Source organism: Phalaenopsis equestris, unplaced genomic scaffold (genome assembly GCF_001263595.1).
Source record: "Phalaenopsis equestris unplaced genomic scaffold, ASM126359v1 Scaffold000573, whole genome shotgun sequence".
NCBI classification, from domain to species: Eukaryota; Viridiplantae; Streptophyta; class Magnoliopsida; order Asparagales; family Orchidaceae; genus Phalaenopsis; species Phalaenopsis equestris.
Window position 1 is genome coordinate 248,117 of NW_018165013.1, and position 21,095 is coordinate 269,211.

The window sequence follows — 21,095 nt, forward strand, 5'->3', positions numbered from 1 at the left end:
CAATTTATTTCCCAAATAAGATGTTACTTTTACTCATGAATGAGACCGTACAAAAATGCCTCATGAAGTCATGGTGGTCGATGTGTGGATGTATGCAATCACTCTCATCATAGATGTTGATAATACAATTATTTGGAATGCAGGTAGCGGGTAGAACACTCCATCTGACCATTATTTTGATCATCACTTTATCTTTGGTGGTAGTGGATCTTCTTGATCGTGTCTGAGGATCCCAGACGGATTCCCTTGTCTATCATTTATGAAGTTATAGCTGCAGCCACACTGGATAGTAATCTTCCCCTTTCCTCACATCCATTTCCTTGGCTCAGAATATGTCCTTTCCATAAGTAAACCTGCTTGACCTTTGTCCCTTAAATAAAAAATGCAGTCAAGAATACTTTGTTCGTCAGTCTCTGAGAAGACTCTAGTATACAGTTCTAATCCCTCTAGTATGTTGATGAATTTTTCGTGTACTTCTTTGTAGAATTTGAAGTCTCTTTTATTTACTTTGTTCATTTTATAATATTCCACCTTACTGGGAGTCGGCAGTTGTCTCGGGTATTACCTCATTTGAATATCAGCGAGAACCCAAGCTGGTGTTGTCTCTGGCTCTAACGGAATGTATGATTCTACGTCTGACAGATTAGGACGTATGGCTCTGTACCCCTCGGAACATATGGCTCTGCATCCATTGGGACATATGACTCTGCCTCTTCTTTGGGACATATGACTCTGCCTCTATCAGGTAACCAGTAGTCTGAGATCCATCATCGGTAGATGCATATTCCTTCAATGCGCTGTTGTGTTGTAGATATAGGAGATTGCAGTCCGGGAACTCCACGAATGCCCCTGTAGCTGACGCTCGGGCCGGTATTTCGGCAAGGTATTTCGGCATTGTAGGTAGGGCAACCCGTACACAGAACATCTAAGGCTGGTAGTATCTTTGACTTTGTAACAAACTCGGACTCCTCATCCGTAGCGGGTTGGCTGGAGGGGGTCTCTTTCATGCCCGGATCATAAATGTGTCCCTCAAGAATAAGAGTGAGCAAGTTGTCTGCCTCTTTCAGATGTCTCTTCTCTTCTCGTAAGAAAGCTCTCTATTTCTGTCGGCTGGCGTTTCTTCACTTTGTTCTTCATAGTGGAGCAAATGATATCCTTTCATTATCAGCAGCAACTAGGCTCCCAGTCAGCGTAGCTATCATGGATGGTAAACGCCTTGGCCCCTCCATCGGATCCTGTTGTACCATCACGTTCTTTCCTTTCAGTGATGCATTGTCTTTGGTGGCCACGCTTTGTAATGAGGGCAGCCCTTCCTTTTTTTGTCGACTGACAAAATTCATCAAAGGCCCTTGTAATCCATGCCGACTTGGTTAAATTCCATGTCGAAATCTATAATGCCGCCTTGCGGTGTAATTTCTTCATTTAGTGCGAGATTGTAGCCATCTTTAAAGGTGAAGATCAGCCTCTGGCCTTACATTTCTCTACAGACGATAGGAAAAGTGTCAGTGGGCTGAAACTTAGTGTAAACAAGAACAAAATAAAGTATTTATTAAAGGAAATTTTTGTTTATTTTGGTGAAGAGATCGTTTATTTATGTGTGAATTTTATTTAAATTAGTAGCATATTAAGTTTGAAAAGAGAAAATTGAGGTGTCCAATTTTAAAAAAAACTCTTTTTTTTATTATGTTGAGGTTAATTTTGTTACAAAAATTTTGGACCCGGTCACAGATGTTTGGCGACATAGATAACCCCAAAACAATCAAATTTTCAAAATTTCAAATCAAGCGAAGGCAAGCAGTATCAAGTTGTACAATATGTCTTCAGGTATCGTCCGTTGATTGGTAGCATGGGTCTTTCACCCCGAAAGTCTATTAACTAGTAGGCTCCTCCTACGTAGACCTTTTCAATGATAAATGGTCCCTCCCAAGTTGGCTCGAATTTTTCACCTATCTTGCGACGTGCAAGAATAGACCTTTTGAGCACGGTGACAAGGTCACCAATTAGAAATGTCCTTGGGCGGACCAATTTGTCATGAGCTTGTACCATCTTTGCCTGGTAAAGTTTCAGATGTTGTTGTGCTTCAAGTCGTTTTCCTTCCAGACTCTCTAGTTCCCCGAGCCTGAGCTTTGCACTTTCTTTTATTGTGAGTTGGTTGGCGACAGCGACTCTGAGAGAAGGTGTTTGGTGTCTTAATTTTTAACGGTAGCATGACCTCAGACCCGTTTACGAGCATGTAGGGTGTACACTGAGTGGGAGTCCTGAATGTCGTTCGGTAGGCCCACAAAGCTTCTAGCAATATGTTGTGCCAATCTCTTCTATTTTCATCCAGTGTTTTCTTTAAAATCTATACCAATATTTTGTTGAAGGCCTCAGCCAATCTGTTTGCTCTGGGATAGTAAATTGTAGAGTATCTTCAATCTATCCCATGTATTTTGACGAAATTGTTGATCATTGTGCTTTTAAAAGCTGTCTCATTGTCGAAAATTATTCTTCGCGGTACTCCAAAACGGTAGATGACTTGGCTTTTGAAGAAATGATGGACGTGCTGTATCGTAATCTCTCCTAGCGGCATTGTCTCTACCCATTTGGAGAAATAGTCTGTAGCGGCAAGTATAAACCTGTGTTCTTTTGAAGATGGAGGGTCTATCATACCTATTATATCCATGCCCTAACACTCGAATGGCCACAATGCAATGGTTGGGTGTAGCACATTCGGAAGCTGGTGCAAGACCACCCCACGTATTTAGCACTAGTGACATCTTCTGGATGTATCAATGCAGTTGAACATCATTGCGGGCCAATAATATCCTAGTCTCTTGATCTTTATTTTCATTTTTGGTCCTGACTAGTGAGTGCCACACAATCTGGCATGTACTTCTTTGATGATATTTCGGGCTTTGGCTTTGCTTAGGCATCGTGACCACATATGGTTGAACGAACTTCTTTAGAGGACATCACCAACCAAGGCGTGGGCTTTGGCTTTGCTTAGGCATTTAGGCATCGTGACCACATATGGTTGAACGAACTTCTTTAGAGGACATCACCAACCAAGGCGTATGACATAGCCCTTTTTGTAATGTGATGTGCCTCAAACTTGTCTTCCGGAATCTTTCTAGTATGCAAATATTCTATTAATGGCTTGCGCCAATTTTCATTGATATCCGCAACTGTAATCGTTGTTTCTTCCTTTTCGAGCTTGTGTAGATTATCGAGGTCCATTTAAGACAGAATTTGTCTTCCTTGTACTGAGATTTCAATGGAATCCTCTGGGGGACACGCCAGTTCTTTAGCGAGTTTTTCTTTAGCGAGTTTTGCAGCGAGTTTTGCTAGAGCGTTGGCATGGGCATTATGTCCCCTATGAATTTGGTAAAAAGTAACGTAGGGGATTTTCTCCATTAACTTGAACGTGTATCGGTGATATTCTGTTAGTCTTGATTTTAGAATTTTATATTGTCCAGTGACTTGCTGGATGACGAGTTGAGAGTCACCGTAGATGGCAATATTTGTTATATCCATTGAGATTTCCAACTCTAATCCGGTGATCAAGGCTTCATATTCTACTTCGTTGTTGGTGCATGGCTCTGTCAGGTGGTATGAGAACCTCAACATACCCTTATCTGGCATGATAAAGATCAAATCAATTCCTGTCCTGCTTTGCCTGGTATTCCTGCTTTGCCTGGTATGACTGTGCCTGATCCTTTGTCTTTTCTGGCTGATGAAGCACCGTCAAAGTACATTGTTGCGCGTTGCGCACTAGAGAATTCTATTTGTAACAATTGCTCATCTGGTAGTTCGTCGTCGAGAGGGGACCCGGTTGACAGTGGGTGTGCGGCGAGAAAGTCTTCTAAAATTTGTCCCTTGATAGCACGGAGGGAACAAAAGTTATATCAAATTGTAATAAGATCATCGACCATCTTGCTAGACATTCGAAGAGTGTTGGTTGGGTCATCAAATATTGCAATGTGTTAACTTTTAAAATTAGGGTAATCTTATGAGAGCGCATATAATGTCTAAAGCTTTTATGTGGTGAAAATTAATGTCAGACAATGCTTCTCAATAAGTGGATATATTACTTCCATCGATATCAGACGACGACTCAAGTAGTATAGTGTATTTTCTTTACCATCGTCATTGACTTGGGCTAAGAGGGCTCCAATAGGGTCATCTAGGGCTGCGGTATAAAGTATCAAAGGTTTCCTTGGGATAGGGGCTACCAAAATAGGAGGCATCATTAAATATTGTTTAACGTGCTTAAAAGCCCGCTGGCATTTCTCTTCCTAAATGAATTTGGCGTCCTTTTTAATTAATGCTGAGAAGGGCTAACACCTACCTGAGAGATTAGAAATGAAGTGTCTCAGATATGCCAACTTCTCCTGGAAGGAACGTAGTTGTTTTAAGGTTTTAGGAGGAGGAATTTCCACCAAGATAGCTTTAATTTCCAAGATAGCTTTAATCTTATCTGGGTTGATCTCGATTCCCCGATGACGTACAACGAATCCTAGAAATTTCCCGGAGATAACGTCAAAAGCGCATTTTAAGTTAAGGACATATCTTCGTAACCGTTTGAACACAATCCTCCAATCGCACAAATGGTCTATTTTTTATTTTCTTTTGATGACCAAATCATCCACGTAGCCTTCTACTTGATTGTGAATGAGGCCATCAAAAATTTTCATCATTGCACGTTGGTATGTTGCTCCGACGTTCTTTAACCCAAATGACATCACTGTGTAGCAGAAGATCCCAATAGGCGTTCTGAAGGCTGTAAGTGCTACATCCTCGGGAGCCATCTTGATTTGGTTAAATCCTGACAATCCATTCATGAAAAAGTAAATCTCTTGTGTCGAAGTGATGTCCATCATCATTTCTAGTATCGACAATGAAAACTCATCTTTTGGACAGGCTTTGTTCAAATCCCTGAAGTCAACACAAACATGGATCTATCCATTTTTCTTCTTAACTGGCACAATGTTAGCTAACTACGTGGGGTATTGCTCTTCTCACACAAATTTAGCTTATATTAGTAATTTCTTTACCTCAATGATGGCTTGTTACTCTATTTCAAGGCGCATTCTTCTAGGAGCTTTTTTCTTTGGGGTCATATCTTTATCTACCCCGAGTTTATGAACTCCAACTTCTGAAGACAGTCCTGACATTTCATCATAACTCTATGCGAAGCAATCTTTGAATTATGTTAACAATTTGCTCAACCGTAGGGATTCTTCATTGTTAAGTAGAGAACTTATAAATGTGGGTCGGGGTTGTTCTTCAGTCCTGAGGTTGATTTCTTTGAGGTTGATTTCCTGAGGTTGATTTCTTTCAACTCATCAACCGTTGATTTAATTTCCCCCCTCAAATTCTTGTGGAGCATCTTCTATTAGTTGATCAGTAGAGTCATCCTCTATATCAAGGCAATCCTCTCCTGAATCACTAGTTACAACCATACAAAATTTTGAATCATCGATTGGTCCAGCTGTACCAAATCCGAGACCCTCTTTTAAGTTGGGAGTTTAACTTTTAACACTCCATAACTTTTTAAAAAGTTGTAACTTATCTTTTGTCATTTTTTTTGGTAAGTGTCCTTGTTGAATTAACTTTTGTACGTAAGTCGAAAAGTAACCAAAAGGAAATTCCATTAATTCATTAGGATACTCATCTAAATTTACATGATTTTCAATATTAGTAGAGGTAGAAGCATGATAAAATTTGATCGGCTTTTAACCAGCACTACGAACTTCCTTGACCTCTAAACTCTTGACCTTTTGAGGGAGGACCGAAGCAAGGGTCATAGTATTCACATAGTGGTTTATTTGATCATACATCATCTCATATTACTTTTTCTCCGCATCTTCTAAGGATATCTCATATTGAGGTTTCCTCTATTTTGTCATCATTATTTCATCTTCGGAACTATCTTCATCACCGATGTTGATGGTTGGCCTAGTTTGTTTCTTGCTCGTCCACATCCCCAGCCTCGACATCGGGTGCACAAACTAAAAGAACCTCCACAAACTTGTTGTAAGAGAGTAGTGGAAGCTCACTGAAGCGGAGATGAATGGCCATGCCATTGTATTTCTTTTGTAACTTTACTTTTGTTTGTTACAATTTTGCGAGAGAAGATAATTTTCTTTGGAATTTTCTTTGGAGGCGCGTAGTAGGCGCGTAGTAGGCATCATCTTCATGAATGCCAACTTCATGAACTAAAAACGGTTGTAGATCTCCTTTGAAGCAATGTTCTTGTCCTTCTTTATAGTACTTGATGCACTAGTGTAGAAACGATGGAACCATGTTGTGTTCATGAATCCACGGTCGACCAAGTAGAGCATTGAAAGAGGTCTCAGCGTCTTGTTGCTAGTTCTCCAACCTTCATAAACAATGTAATAGATCCAAGGGCTCTTTCTCCCTTTTAGGTGAATCCTCTTAGCATCATTTTATTGGTTGTAAGCTCTTGATCTTCAATGTCCAAATAGGCCAATGCTCGTAGACTCATCAAGTTGAGTGATGCTCCAAGATCTACTAAAACTCTGGACAACACAAATTTGCCGATGTTAACGGAGATGTAGAGTGGTCGACTGTGGTCGGCGGTACCGAGCAGCAAATCTTCATCGGTGAAGGTCACCCCAGGCTATTCTTTCAATGAGTAAATTTCATCTGAGGATGTGCTGGCCAACTAGGCTACGCAAATCTCTGGGTCGGGCAAAGCTGTAATGAGAGACTCTCTCATCTCATTTGATAGGATTAGAGCGTCATAGATACTTAATCGGGCCGGCAACTTCCTAAGAAGAGCTAGCACGTTGTAATCCACTTTGTATGGTCCTCCAATTTTCTCTAGGTTTTGTGTTTCTTCCACTGGTGGAGGTGGAGAGTTACTATTTATTTTTCTTTATCCACTGAAGTTGTTCTCGGGGGTAACACTTTCCTGCTCCTCAAGTTTATTTCTGTAATTTCTTCTTCTTTAGGTACCTTTGTTGAATTTTCCAGTGTTTCTTCTGTGATCGGAAAGATCTAAGTTGATGGCAAGTGGTGTACCGTGGTGCTCGAGGATTGGCTCGCCACTTCCGGTGCTGTCATAGTTGTTATCATTGATGTCTTCTTTGGTATTATTAATGAGTTCGTCAGACTCAAGTACGATTTGAGAATCATTTCGGGAATCAGGATCAAAGTTAGATTGGTCATAATCAATTACATAATCACTAGAAACAGTTAAAATGTAGCCGAAATCATGATCGTTATATTCATAAGTCCCAGAAGGGGCAAAAAGATAATCATACAAAGTCAAGGGTTCGAGGATTTTTTCCCCAAATTCGAGACAACCCCTATCCTACCCTTCGTGCTATCAATCTTCACGATGACATTCTTCTTTTTCTTGTTCTTTATCCTTGACGATGACGGATCTTCTGGTGATTGGTGAAATCTTCATCTTGGGCTTGACAGGCTGAAGACTCTAAATGGAAGGGTGCTTTGGAAGTTTTTTTTTGACGCGTTCTAGATTTGATTCAATATTTTCTTGGATGATTTGCTTCAGACCGAACTCCATCCATCTTTTCTAGTGTATGTGGAAGATTATTTTGATGAATTCTGGATTTGATTTAGGACCCTCTTGAGTTTTTCACAAGTTGTACTCCATCCCTCTTCTCCGATATATGGATCAATTAGAGAAATCGGCTTGGCCGTAATCATATTTATGGAACCTTTTTCAGGTTATTTTAAATATTCTTTTAAGATTGTTATATTCCCTTCTTTAAGGTTTGTTCTCAGGCCAATCCTTAAAGATGAAGCATTCTTCTATAGTGCTTCCCAGCAATCGGTGATACAGGATATAATTTGGTTGATCTTTCTTGATCTTTCTTGTCAACTTCATCAGGCTTCTTTGGCTCTGGTAGTTTGAACTTAGGCTTCTTCATCAGACATCTGAACATTTTGGATACAGCTTCATGTTTGAAAGAATACACCATTTTCTGTCATTCCGCCAGAGACATTCTCTTATTCCCTGTTCAAGGTGATCCTTTTTGAGGCGGTCGCTAGTTAGACTGGTTACTCTGTTTCTGAGCATGTTGTAATGAAGATTGGTGAGGATTTTCTGGATATATCCTCATTGGTTGCTTTCCTTTGTCGATAGTCACTACTGTTCCTGACTTCTTTTCTAATAATCTGGTTGCCTTGGACTTCTTTTGTGAATCCATATATTTGATTTCTTCTTGAAGAATGTTGGCTTTACTGAGTAGCTTCTCGAAGGATTTGATGGTGAGTCCCTTGAGCATGAAAGCTACTGGCTCGTGAATGCTTTTGAGTAAGATCTCAATCGCATGATTTTTCTGTAGCTGAGGTTCACATTTCATGCTAAGGTTTCTCGACCTCAAAATGTAATCCAACAAAGTCTCATTGGGATTTTGCTTTTCCATCATGAGCTTTCCTATAAGGACATGGTGTTGCGCTCCGACAAATATTTTCACAAATAGTTGTTCCAATTCGGCAATGATTTTCACTAATCCGTTGGGTAAATCAGCATACCAATCGAAGGCGACCCCTGACATGCTGCTGACAAACAGTTAGAACAGTAAAGCTTCACTATTCCTGGTTTTGCCACAAATGGCTCAAAAGTGTGCTATATGTTGTCTGGGATTTCTAGTCTCATTAAAAAATTTTAAAGTTTGGGGCCACGAAACCCTTACGGAAGGGTATGACATCGAATTCTTCCGGGTAAGGTCTACCCTTTAGAATTAATGCACCACCCTTGGATTGGGTTAAGGCCTCCCGAACTTGTTTGACCCTTTGCTTAAATTCTTTCTCTGGCGATGGAGAATCCTTCTTTTGTTGCTCATCTCTGTTTGCTGAGGCAACTTCTCTTCTTTCATCTTTAATGTGTATTATCTCCGGTTAGTTGACATCTAGCGGCTTTGGTTTCAATGACATGGACATCCATGAAATCCTCTTCGAAGTAATCATTATAGTCAAAATCTTCATCCATGTTGTCGATGGAAACTCCGTGTTTCCGAGCCAACTCAGAAATCTCGGCCCTGAGCTTTTCAAATTTTTTTCAATCATTGATTCTTTTATTGTTTTAAGATCTAGAGGACCCTACTGGACCTCCTCCTCTTGTCCTTCCATTTCACTGGCAATCACTGCGACGTTGTCAGATACTTAGGACCCTGGCTTCATTCCATGATCTTGCCCTGCGGGCTTACTAGACTGTATTGGTACGACAATATTGAGTATCCATACCTTTTTCTTTGATGATGATGTCTTAGGATGGAGTGTCCTAGCAGAAACATCAGTATGTCGAGGAACAGTATGCTCCCCATGGTGCAGACCAGCTACAATATCGAGTAATCTCTTTGTCTTTTCCTTTGGAATTTTAGGGATGTTATTGTGGTGCGTGCTCGATAAAATTCTTGGACTCAGTCTTGACTTAATTAGTTGACAACCTGGAGTCCTGGCGACGGCAAAATCGGTGGTGACTATGGTGGTATCAACTCTAATCCCTAAGTGAAACCAGACAAGAATACGAGTAGGCAAAGCCTTAGCTAACTTCTCAGACTGTTTGACAGATCTGACTTCCTTTAAAATTTCTTTCTTCACGCGAGGGGATTTTACATGTCCCACTAGTTTAAGTAGTTTACTAACTGAAGAACCTTCTTTGGTGGCTAGCCTCTAAAAAATTGAACTGACTCAGGTGATAGGAGTAGGCTTCTTTCTCTCCACACCCTGTTCATGAAGTGATGGTAATGCAACGGCAATCTTCTATATACTTTCGTACCCATTGATGGAATCTACTTCCCCACAGAAGTGGATATGCTTCCAGTAATTCTAACTCCTCTTGGTGAGGCTCTTCATCAAAATGTACTTCCTTAGGAGCCCGAGCTTTAGTGACCCTCTCAACTCTCCTGCTACGGTTTCTCCTTTGGGTTTGAGTTGGTGGTGTAGTCTTTGAATCCGATCCGATTTCGAATACTGATGGCGGGACATCTAGTCCCTTAGTCAGATCTTCAACAATCATTACTTCTTTCCCCTTAGCAGTAGCGGGGATAACAGGCTCAGTAGGTGCCACGACGGTAGTAGTCTTGGCTTTCTTATAGGAAGGGAAGCCCTGAAGACAGTTCAAGTTGAACTCAGCAGACGGCTCCTGAACTTCTGGAGCGGTGACTTTCATCTCGATGAACGAAGCCTTCTGAGGGTAACCTCGAGGCCTTCAAATCTGACTCCAAACTAATGGTGGGAGCAACGTTGCGGGCTTTATGGCTTGTTGGAAAATTGCAGGAAAAAGTCAGCATTGGGTAGGCCATTGCAACAACTTTGAAACAGAATGTCTTGAGGTTAGCTATATGGTCAAAACCTTGTAATCTTTAGTGCAAGCGCTGAAAATTTAACGAGGTTGGTTTACCGAGGTTGGTTTATAGATTGGGTAAATTTTAGTTTATGAGGATTTTAAATTTTTTAGTAAAAAGGTAATTTGAAGGTAGAAAAATATTTAATTAGTATAATAAAATTTTAAAGCGCACGCAGCACAACACAATTTGATTTAATTTGCAAAATAGCAAATCATATTTGGAAGTGAGATGTGAAGTGTTTAGGACCCAGTGCGGGACCCATTTAGCAACACACAATGCCCACGTGGAACTAGTCCATAGTCCACCAACACACGGTCTGACCCCACATGAAGATTTAAATAGTCCTTAATGGCTAGTCCTTAATGGCTCCTTAATGGCCTTCTGAGTCACTCTGTTCAAATATGGTTGAACTAGGCAGTCCTGAAGTCCAAAGATTTGACCGTACTTTCCCAAGACAAAAATGGGTAAATTATGTCAGCGGAAGAAAGGTAATTTGGTCTAAGAGGGACATGGACACATTACCCGTAATGGACACATTGCCGATATATGAAGATAGTACTTTCCTGATTTAAATGGAAAGAGAAACTTGTCCCCAGCGGAGTCGCCAGAAGTTGTAAGCACTATTTTGGTCGATGAGTTGCCCGTAAGAAGCTGTCGGTCACCGGAAATGGGATATTAATGCCTTGAAATCTCATTGCCTGCTTCAGTAGGACATTTTAATTTACGTATAGATTTAAGTTTAGAAAAATATTAAATCAAACTAACCACATATTTTTTATAGTTTAAATGAAAGAGCGTTATACCTAAAACCCTGTATCTATCTCGAAGGATAAACACAAGACTTGAGGGTGAGGCTCGATCAAATAAATTAAGAAATGTATGATGTTCGTTGTTCTGCAAAACCATTTTATTTACCAATAATTTCTCCTATTTAATATGAAAAATTATACATGGTTTATATTAAGCTGGGTTCAGAAAAGCTTCCTATAAGGGCATACCCCTATATTTAATTACATCTTAAATGACTGAAGTCACCTAAGAAAACTCTCGATAAAGATTAAGAAATATTATCTTCAAGGGTTTCAAAAGGCTAGGACCTTTCAACAAGATCAGACAGAGAGGTGTGACATGGGATTGGCTCAAATTTGGAGCTTTTTATTTTTTGGAATCAAATGGAGGAAGAACTAGAGGATGTCATGGATTCAGAGGAGAACCTCGGTGACTACCCGGTCTATCCTATTATTTGGGTTCAGTTTGAGGAGAAATATTTAGGTGTTTCATCCTACCAATTTTATTTAATTAGGGCTTAAATTTTTATGGAACGATCACACAAACAGCCTAGAAGATGTGATTATTTAGGTCGTGACGGATGACAACCTCGGAGTCCTAAAACGAGTTAGGGCTTATAATATACAATATTGTTGTACAAAGGCCTAAAGATGAGTTGAGCATTTATGTTGCACTAGGCAGACAACCTTAAAATCTTATGGCTTATTATTTAATTCTAATGAAGGAATGGTTTAGCAAGTGTAGACATGTTTTGGTGTTGATGGTGGTCATACTGCCCACCGTGCTAGCTCCAAGCTCCTTACCATGACGGGTTTAATTTTTTTAGGGTATCAAGTTATGATGACAAATCAGACGGCCCTATGGTTGAAGTTCTTTAAATGTTATGGGGGATATTAAAATTGATTAGGGCGACACAAATTAGGATCCTACGGTTCCCTCATTCCGACACTACTATTTTCTATTTGATTCACTTAGTCCGAATGAATTTACTAAACTAAACTTAATGAGTTCCATAATTTCATTTAGACCATGGGAAGCCTCGTTAGCAACCGTAGGTTACCTCCTCCGAGGGATTCCCGATCACTCGATAGAGACGTCTTAATTTAGTTGTAGTTGTAGTTTTTCTGATTTTTGTGATTAAATTTTGAGTTGTTTTATAATTGGAATGTTGTGGAGGTGATTTTTTTATATTGGTTGATTTTAATTTTGGTTTTGGGTTTTGGTTTTGTGGATATCCTGACAGTTTTAGTTTTCATGCAGGGTGACATCGTTGTTTAACATGCAAGTTTGTGTTAACATCAAAAGTACAGTATGAAAGTAGAAGACAGACGACGCTGTAAACTGTAAAAGCGTATCTGACGAGTATTCTCTTTCCACCACCTGAAACTCAAAATGCATGTAAGGACATTTTATATGAAGCAGGAAAGTAAGGTTTTGACAACCTACCAAACCCTAGGTCATATCTTAGTGGGTCCCTATTAGTTTGATTAAGGATGACTTTTGTTAAGCAAAACATATTAAGTTTAGTAGACCTCCAAGGTATCCAACAGGTCTAGAGAAAGAAGCAAGTCCATGCTTCCCTCTCACCGCCTGATGAAAAGACTCGAGCTTATTTAAACTTATTATGTTGCTTAATAACCCATCCTATAAATACCTTTAATGCTCAACGAACAATGATGTTTCAATTATTCTTAAGAGTAGGGTAATTAACATTTGTGATTTAATTTGTAATTTATGTGGGTGAAGACCCTTAAAAGGGGCAAGTTAATGTTATGAAAGCACTCAGCCAACTTTTTAATTTTGGCTTGTAGTGTTTTAAAGATGTTCAATTTTAATTATGTTCACTTTTCTAATCCTAATTTACTCATATTTGATTTAGCCTAGGTCACTACTAAGCCCTTAAGGTTTTGGTGGATGTCTTAGTATATATTTTGGAAGTGATTGAATTTTAAGTGATGATGATTCATTTTTGAAAGTCATTTGAACATCAAATAGGGGTATTTGATTAGTGAGTTATTAACACCCAAAACTATATCCCTAAGTTTAGGATCATTTATTTGACTAGACTTCCAAATTTTAGTAATTTAAAGAAATTACAAATATATCCTTTAATTAACAAAAGTGACATTGGTTTCTACCAATTAATCCCCTTGTGTTTCAATCATCCGAATATGTTAATTAGGATCAAAGGTTACCAATTTCCATTTCTGGAAATAAATCTAAATGTTAATCAAGGATAAATTTCCAAAATTACATTTTGCCCCTAAGGCTCTATTACTTCATAATTTATCAAATTTAATCTAAATGACTTTGGAATTTTCATTCAATCATGGGTCAATTAAGACATTAGAGGAGAAAATGTGATTTTTCAAAATTTAATTTAATTTACATATTTATTTTAATGCAAAAATAGGAATTTTTAAAGAAAATTCCATCACTTGACCAAGAAAAAGCCAAATCCCTTAAAATTTTTACTGGAGGTAGACTTAGACTAGGGAAGCATTGCGACCAAAGTTAATGATTTACTGAATTATCTTTGAATTATAAAAATTATTTTAATTTTGAAGTATTTATTAGTTATAAAATATATCAAATGTGGAAAATTAAGTTTTATATTTTTGTTAAATCTCTCTGATATCAAGGGACACAGAAAAACAAATTTCACATTTTTCTAATTTTTTTTTTGAATTTTAGAACCTTTTTAGTGAAAATCCATTTTTAACCTTTAAAAATTATTTTAAGCTTCAAAATTCAATATCTTCACTTAGAAAATTAGGAAAAATATTCTAATTGTTCCTAAGTTGTTAGAAAATAATTTAGAACATTTCATGAATTTTATTATTTTTGTGATTTTTACCATTTTTTAATTATTTAAATATTAAAACTAGGCTTGAAAATGAAAATTTTATTTTAATTTTAAATTTATTTTTAAAAAATTCCTCTGATCATAGAGAACTCTAAAAACTAATTTTTATAATTTTTAAAGTTATATTTTACTTATTAAAAATCATTTTAGTACCAAAAATGTCATTTAACTTGAAAAATCAATTTCAGTTATTAAATTAGCTCCAAATAAATGAGCTCCAAATGTTTTGAAATTTTTATGGGGAGTTTTTTGAACTTTGAATCTTAGTGGAGATTAAAAATCAAGTCAATTAGATGTTTGTGTTACCCAAAATTAATTTTCTTTGTGTTTAGGGTTCGTGGAAATTAGGTGCATTCTTCATGACTTAACCTATAAAATATTTTCCGAAGGGTTCTCTGGTCATAGTAAATCTTCCAAAATTTTATTGGAATTTTCTAAGTAACATGTTAATTATTATGATTAATTTTAATTATTATGAACATGTTAATTATTATGATTAATTTATGTAAATAATAGACATAAACTTAAAAAATATGGATCTCTATCCAGAGATCTCTGACTGTGGAAAAATCAATGAATGTTCCCTAAGACAAAGGCAACAACATGCTAAAATTTCAAGTCATGGTGAAATGTCTACATGCATGGAGAATCAAAAGACTCAAAAAAATATTTAATTAATTAAAAATAAAACATGCATCAAATGGACTTCAAATTATTTACACATTGTTTTCCTCTCTTCACTTAACAAGGGAGTATTTTTATTTTATTTTTGTGATTTTTTACACCAAGATATGAATTTTTGAAGTTAGGGAGCATTTTCTTAATTATTTAAATCCCTATTGATCTATTCAAATGTGCGGCACTGACTAGATCCTAGGCGGCTCTGAAAACACGCGTGGCGTGCTCTAGTTGGACGCCGCCATCCACGGAGCCGCTGACTCGGCCTGCGCTTTATGAAACGAAGTGCTGTCCGGCTTCATCTCGTTCATTGATGAGATAAACGCGTGATCGAACATCTCCCCACCATCGTCCCAAAATAGGCTAACCCGAGAATCGTCCACACTAAAACCTTAAGATCTCCCTCTAGACTCAACCAAATCTCATGGGGTTTGATCCTATGGACTCGTCTAAGTGAGACGAACACATCCATATGGTAATCATGCAATTAAATTAAGCCTAATCAAATGGGGAATCGAATTAAGCTCGGGAGGAGGAAAAGGTGCCTAGAGGGCTCAGGGACCTCAGAGGAATCTATCACGACAATTAAATGGGTTTGGGCTTTGTTTTGCCAAAAATATCTTAAGCTTAAGAAAATATGGAATGAAAACCCTTAATTTAGGGGAAATTTGGTCCATGGATTAGCTTATGTGGTTTTATGGAGTTTAGACTGGTCACTAAGCTCCAACTAATGGTTGTGGAGTTATTAAATTGGTGGTTTTGGGGTGATTATGCTAACTTTAGTGCATGGGTTCAATGTTGGTTAAAATGACCAAAACTTGGGTTTGGGCTAGGCTAGCCATGAGCTTGAGCCTAATATATTGATCAACATTGCGTATATGATTTTAATGAAGTTTTTTGTGAAGGATTGATATGATTTTGAGTTCAATTGGAGGGTCAATTTGAAGGATGTTTAAAATTTGGTCAATTTAGGCATGTTGGGCTAGGATTGGGCTAAGTCCAAATTGATTGTTGATAATGGTCAATAGGAATGCCATGAAGAGTTTTCAACATAAATTGGGTGCCAATTTTAGGGCTAAGGCATTCAATTTGGTGGACCTTGGAGAATTTGGTGGACCATTTGGTGGACCTTGGAGACAACCAATTTGGGGCAAAATTGTGGATTTTTAGACTTAGGTTGAAATTAAAGGAAATGGAGGATTGAAGAAGACTAATTTAAGGTCAATTTTGATTTTTAGGAATGTTATGAAGAGTTTAGGGTCCAAATTGGGACCAATGGAGTGGGCCATGGGGATCAATTTGGTGGAACCAAGTCATAGGGCCAAAATTGGGGGTTTTCATTTAAATCAAAATTGGGCTCAAAGAATGGGCCAATTGGGCTTGTATTTGGTTCAAATTGTTCATATGGAAGGAGAATTTGAGTTTAGTATTGAAATTGGGGAAAAATTGAACCAATTGGATGGACATTTGAGGTGGATTTGGACATATTGGGCCTTTAAAGGTGATTTTAGGGTTTTTGTCAAGATGGTCAAAATGGCCAAATTGGGTCATGTGGTAGTTGAGAAAAGTGAAATTGAGAATATTTAGATTTTTTTTGAGAATTTTTGGGATTTTGAGCTAAGGAGGGGCATTTTGGTAATTTGACAATTTTTGGTGATTTTGGGTAATTTGGGTGTTTTCAAAAGATTTGAAATATTTTTTGAACAAATTTGGTATTTTGGGTAAATTTGAGAATTTTGGCCAAATTTAGGGTCCCAAGGATATCTAGGTAATTTGGGGGAGTTTATGGGAAAATGCTAAGTTGGGCATTTTGGTAGAGTTGGGGTGCCAACCACCATAAAAAAGCCATGTACCAATGAAACCCCATTTTTGGTCCTCTATGTATTGGTCTTAGCTAAACCCTAGCTTAGGGTCAGGATGTTTAGGGGACTATCTACATGAGTATCCCAAAAGTATCAAAGGATCATAGTCAAGAAATTTTGGTTTGTGCTTGTGAGTGATTGTGAGTGAGGTGATTGCTGGGGACTGCCTTAGCTCTAAACCAACACCTAGAGCCAACCCTATGGTCCAACAGTTCTATAGGAACTCTTCTTGAGCTCCACCATAGTGACCTCACTTATTAGGTGCTAGATGTTAGGACCAATTTGTAGAACTTTAAGTTGAGTAAAGAGGAGTTTTGAATTTCTAATGGTGAGGGTTCCTTTCCTAGTTTTCAAGGAATAATCAACATGAAGTCCTATGGCTAGACCTTAGGCTACTAAAGAGTAACACTAGACCTCAAATAAAACTGAGGTCAACAGGTCCTCTATGTACTGGTCTTGGTCAAACCCTGGTCTAGGGCTAGCGGGTCTAGGGGACCATCTACATGAGTCTCTCAAAAGATCAAAGGATCAAAGTCAACAAGTTTGGATTTAGGGTTGTGAGTGAATGTGAGTGAAAGTAAGTGTAATTGAGTGAAATAGCTCCAGGCCAACACCCAGGGTCAACCCTAAGGCCAAGTAGTCCTATGGGTACTCCCCTTAAGCTTCCCCATATTGACCCCACCTACTAAGTGCCAGAGGTTAGGACCAACATGTGGAACTCCAAGTTGAGTAGAAAGAAGTTAGAATTTCTAATGGTGAGGGTTCTTTTCTAGACCTCTAGGAATAGTCAACAGAAAAATCTTATGGCTAGACCTTAGGCTACTAGAGAGGAGAAAGCTAGACCTCAACCAAAAGTGATCTCAACACCCTTCAAACTGACAAAGAAATGTAACAACATTTCTAAACTTTGCATTTTTTTATGGTGAAAAATATAAAGCATGGAATTTCTATGCTAAATCACTCCAAGTTCTAATAGATCCACATGCTAACGAATGTAACCATATCTTAGCCTTATCACTCTTTAAGAAAGGAAAAAGTCTGAGTCTTATAGTAACATCTCATACACCATCATATTTAAATTTAGCACACAATTCTAGAAAATTAGCAAGATGTAAATTTGGATCTTCAGTTGGTGCTCCTCCAAACTGATTATTTGATACCATTTGGATAATAGCGGGTTTAAGTTCAAATGAATTAGCCACTACAACGAGTTTTTGAATACCATAATGAAGTTCATCCACCGTAAGGTTTGCATAATCTCTTAAAGGTCTAACACTTTAGCATTTCGATTATTTTTATTTGCCATTTCTTGAAATTTTTTATTTTTCTCAGTAATTTTTTATTTTTTATTTTTTCTAATAGTTCTATCTAATTCAGAATTGTAATGCACTAGTCCTGTAGAACCTGAACTATGCATACATTACTCTAAAAATACATAAAATATAATAAAAACACACAAACAAGAAATTTATATAAAAACAACACTACAACATTCCTATAATAAATCTAAAAATTTAAATAAGATTTAAAAAAAATAGAAATTTTGCTTTCTAAAAATCTCTTTAAAAATTTTGCAATTCTAGTTAATCTTCCCCTGACAACAGCGCCAAAAACTTGATCTCGATTCTATTTATAGATGTCAATGTGATGTATGCAATTATATGTTTATTTCCTTGTATATAATTCTTAACTTGCAACAAAGCCAAAAACTTGATCCCAAGCAAAAGCTTGGTAAATTCTTAATTTTAAAGAAAGTAAGAATACAATTATAATATTAAATATGAGATACTACACAAGCATATGTATTGTTATCAAGTAATATAGTACTTTTTTATTAAGCCCTGAATATCGAACTCTTAGGGAAAATATAATATGCACTTTATAAAATAGGAGAAATTAGAAAATCAAAATTCTTCTTAGAAAAATTTTCTTACTTAAACTCTAGATACTATAATTGGAATGAAAGTTCAATTCTTTTTGTAATTTTTGGTAGTTGAAAGTAAAGTAAGCAACTAACTAAGTTAACTAGACATTTTCATGATGAAGGCAATAGAAATAAAATATCTTTTTCCTTATCATGAATCAGTAACAAGTATAGAAATTCTATTGTGGAAGTATTCTACTTGTGTTGTGCCAAATATGTGCAATAGTATTCTTTACCCTTACTAGAGATGCTATAAAGAACATTGGCTAATCTATAATTTAAAAGTCTTGAAGACGGGTTGGGTTAGGAAGATACTAGCTCTCACTCTAGAGTTCCCTGTTCTCCCTCCAATTAGAGACTAACATCTCATATTAAAACCTAAAACTATAAATCAAAATAGGGGCTTCATCCTATCACTCTAAAGTCCTCAAATTCTACACTCTTCAAGGTTTATTTCCCTAATTTTTTGCACTTAACCCCATGAACTAAATTCTCATCCATGAAATCAAATGTGATTCTTAACATTTGTTGACTGAGACAATATCATCTCAGATCTTACATATTCAGATCTTCAATATCATCTCAGATCTTACATATTCTCACAGTAGGTTCTAACATCTTAATTGGCCAAATCAATAAGTAAATGAGGTAAAAGGTTTAAAATCATCACAACTTCTTCAATACTTCACATAAATTCCCTCCAATACTTAATCACTTATCATTTTAAGGAAAAAAATGAAGAAAACTACTCAGAATTCATTAAAAAAATACAACCACACTTGAGTTTGAAAGTAGAAATCAAGCACACAAATAAGAAGTCTAAATTAAAACCAAATGTAGTCATAAATATAAAAACTTATATCAAATTCCTCTCCACCAAATGTCTTAAAGTTCCTTTGAATCTCTTCCTTCACTAACAAAATAAAATACACTCAAAATAAAAAGAAAAAGTGGGTGGCGGTGGGTGGCGATGGCGAAAATGGGTGGCGGCGACAGCGTATGTGGTGGTTAACACTATTTGGTGTGGATGGAGGATGATAATTGACATCTTTCATGCATGATCCAAGTCTTCTTTTATAAAAATCCAAAAGGTACCTTAGTGTCTCTTCAAAATGTGTCCCCACTCAATGAATCTTATAGAAGTTGCATGCTTTCAAAAGCCAATTGAATGAGTTTTTGTGTCGATTAACTATTTCCCATGTATTTACCAAGGGTTTCTTCAAGAAGCTCTTCAAATTGTCATCCAAATTCAATGAATCATCAAATAACTACCTCTAGCACTTAAGCATGGGGTACCTAGTACTTAGACGTGGCTCTCTCTATTTAACTGGCGCGTGAGCACCAGTCCTGAGCCCTTAGGCGTCTCAGTTCATTTCTAAACCTTCTTCATTTTTTCTCCAAATTTTGTCCTTTTCCACTCCTTTTACCATTTTTTATCCAATCGATTATACCTTAAATAAAAACACACAGATAACTTTCATTAAAGCGCAATATCTCAAAAATAGGTATAAAAGTATGTACATAAAGAATACATATTTTAAATGTATCAACACCCTTGCCAATCCTTAACAAAATCATAGCAGCATCCACACTAGATAGTAATTTTGCCTTTCCCACACATCCACTTTTGCGACTCAGCATATGTCTTCTTCTTCATTAACCCGACTAGGCATCTGTCTCTGAGATGGAAAATGTTGTCCAAAATCTTTCTTTCATAATTCTTTGAGAATACACCTATGTGTAACTCTAGTCCTTCCAAGATATTGACGCATTTCCCCTAGATTTCTTCATAGTTTTTGAACTCTTGCTTTCGGACCTAGCGTATCTTCTCAAGCTTGGATCTGGGTATCATCTGCAACTACTAGGGCTGCTCCTCTGAAGGAATCCAAGATGGTCCCTACTCTATAAATTTTGGAATGTTGGCTCAACATCTGGGTGCTCAGCACTACTGAATGTCACAATTGTAGATGGAGGATGTTTTATTTGGGCACCCATTGAATGGTCTTGTCGACCATGATGGGCAAGGTATTTCAGCATTACACTTCGGCATCCCACACAAAGCTCCTCGGAAACCTTCAACGATGTGTACCATGTGAAAAAACCTGACTCCTCTTCCTCTGTAACTGGGGGGCTAATAGAAGTCTCCCTCAGACTCATGCCATAAAATTCCTCTTCATGAATAAAACTTAACCTTGCAGCGACTTCCTTAGCACGTCACTTCTCCAAGCGGACCAAAGATCTATGTTTATGTCGGTTGGCAGTTCTACGCTGTGCCCTCTTTAAAGTCACATCTGAAACCCTTTCTTCATTAACACCGACCAAGTCACCCGTTGACATGGAGATCATTGACTACAATTAACTAGTTCCCTCCATCGGGTACTATATTCCCTCAGCATTCTTCCTCTTTAGTGAGGAGTCTTTCCTAGCACTGATTCTGACTATTGAAGGTAGTCTTTCAACTTCACGGTGGCTGACAATGCCCATTAAGGGGACTTCATTGTCTACGTTGACTTGACCGAAGTCCAAGTCAAAACTCATAATGCCACTCTGATCCGAAGTTTCCCTGCAAAAGATAGGAAAACGTCAACGCGCTGAAATTCCGAAACAAACAAGAACAAAGACAAACCATTATTAAGAGGATTTTAAAT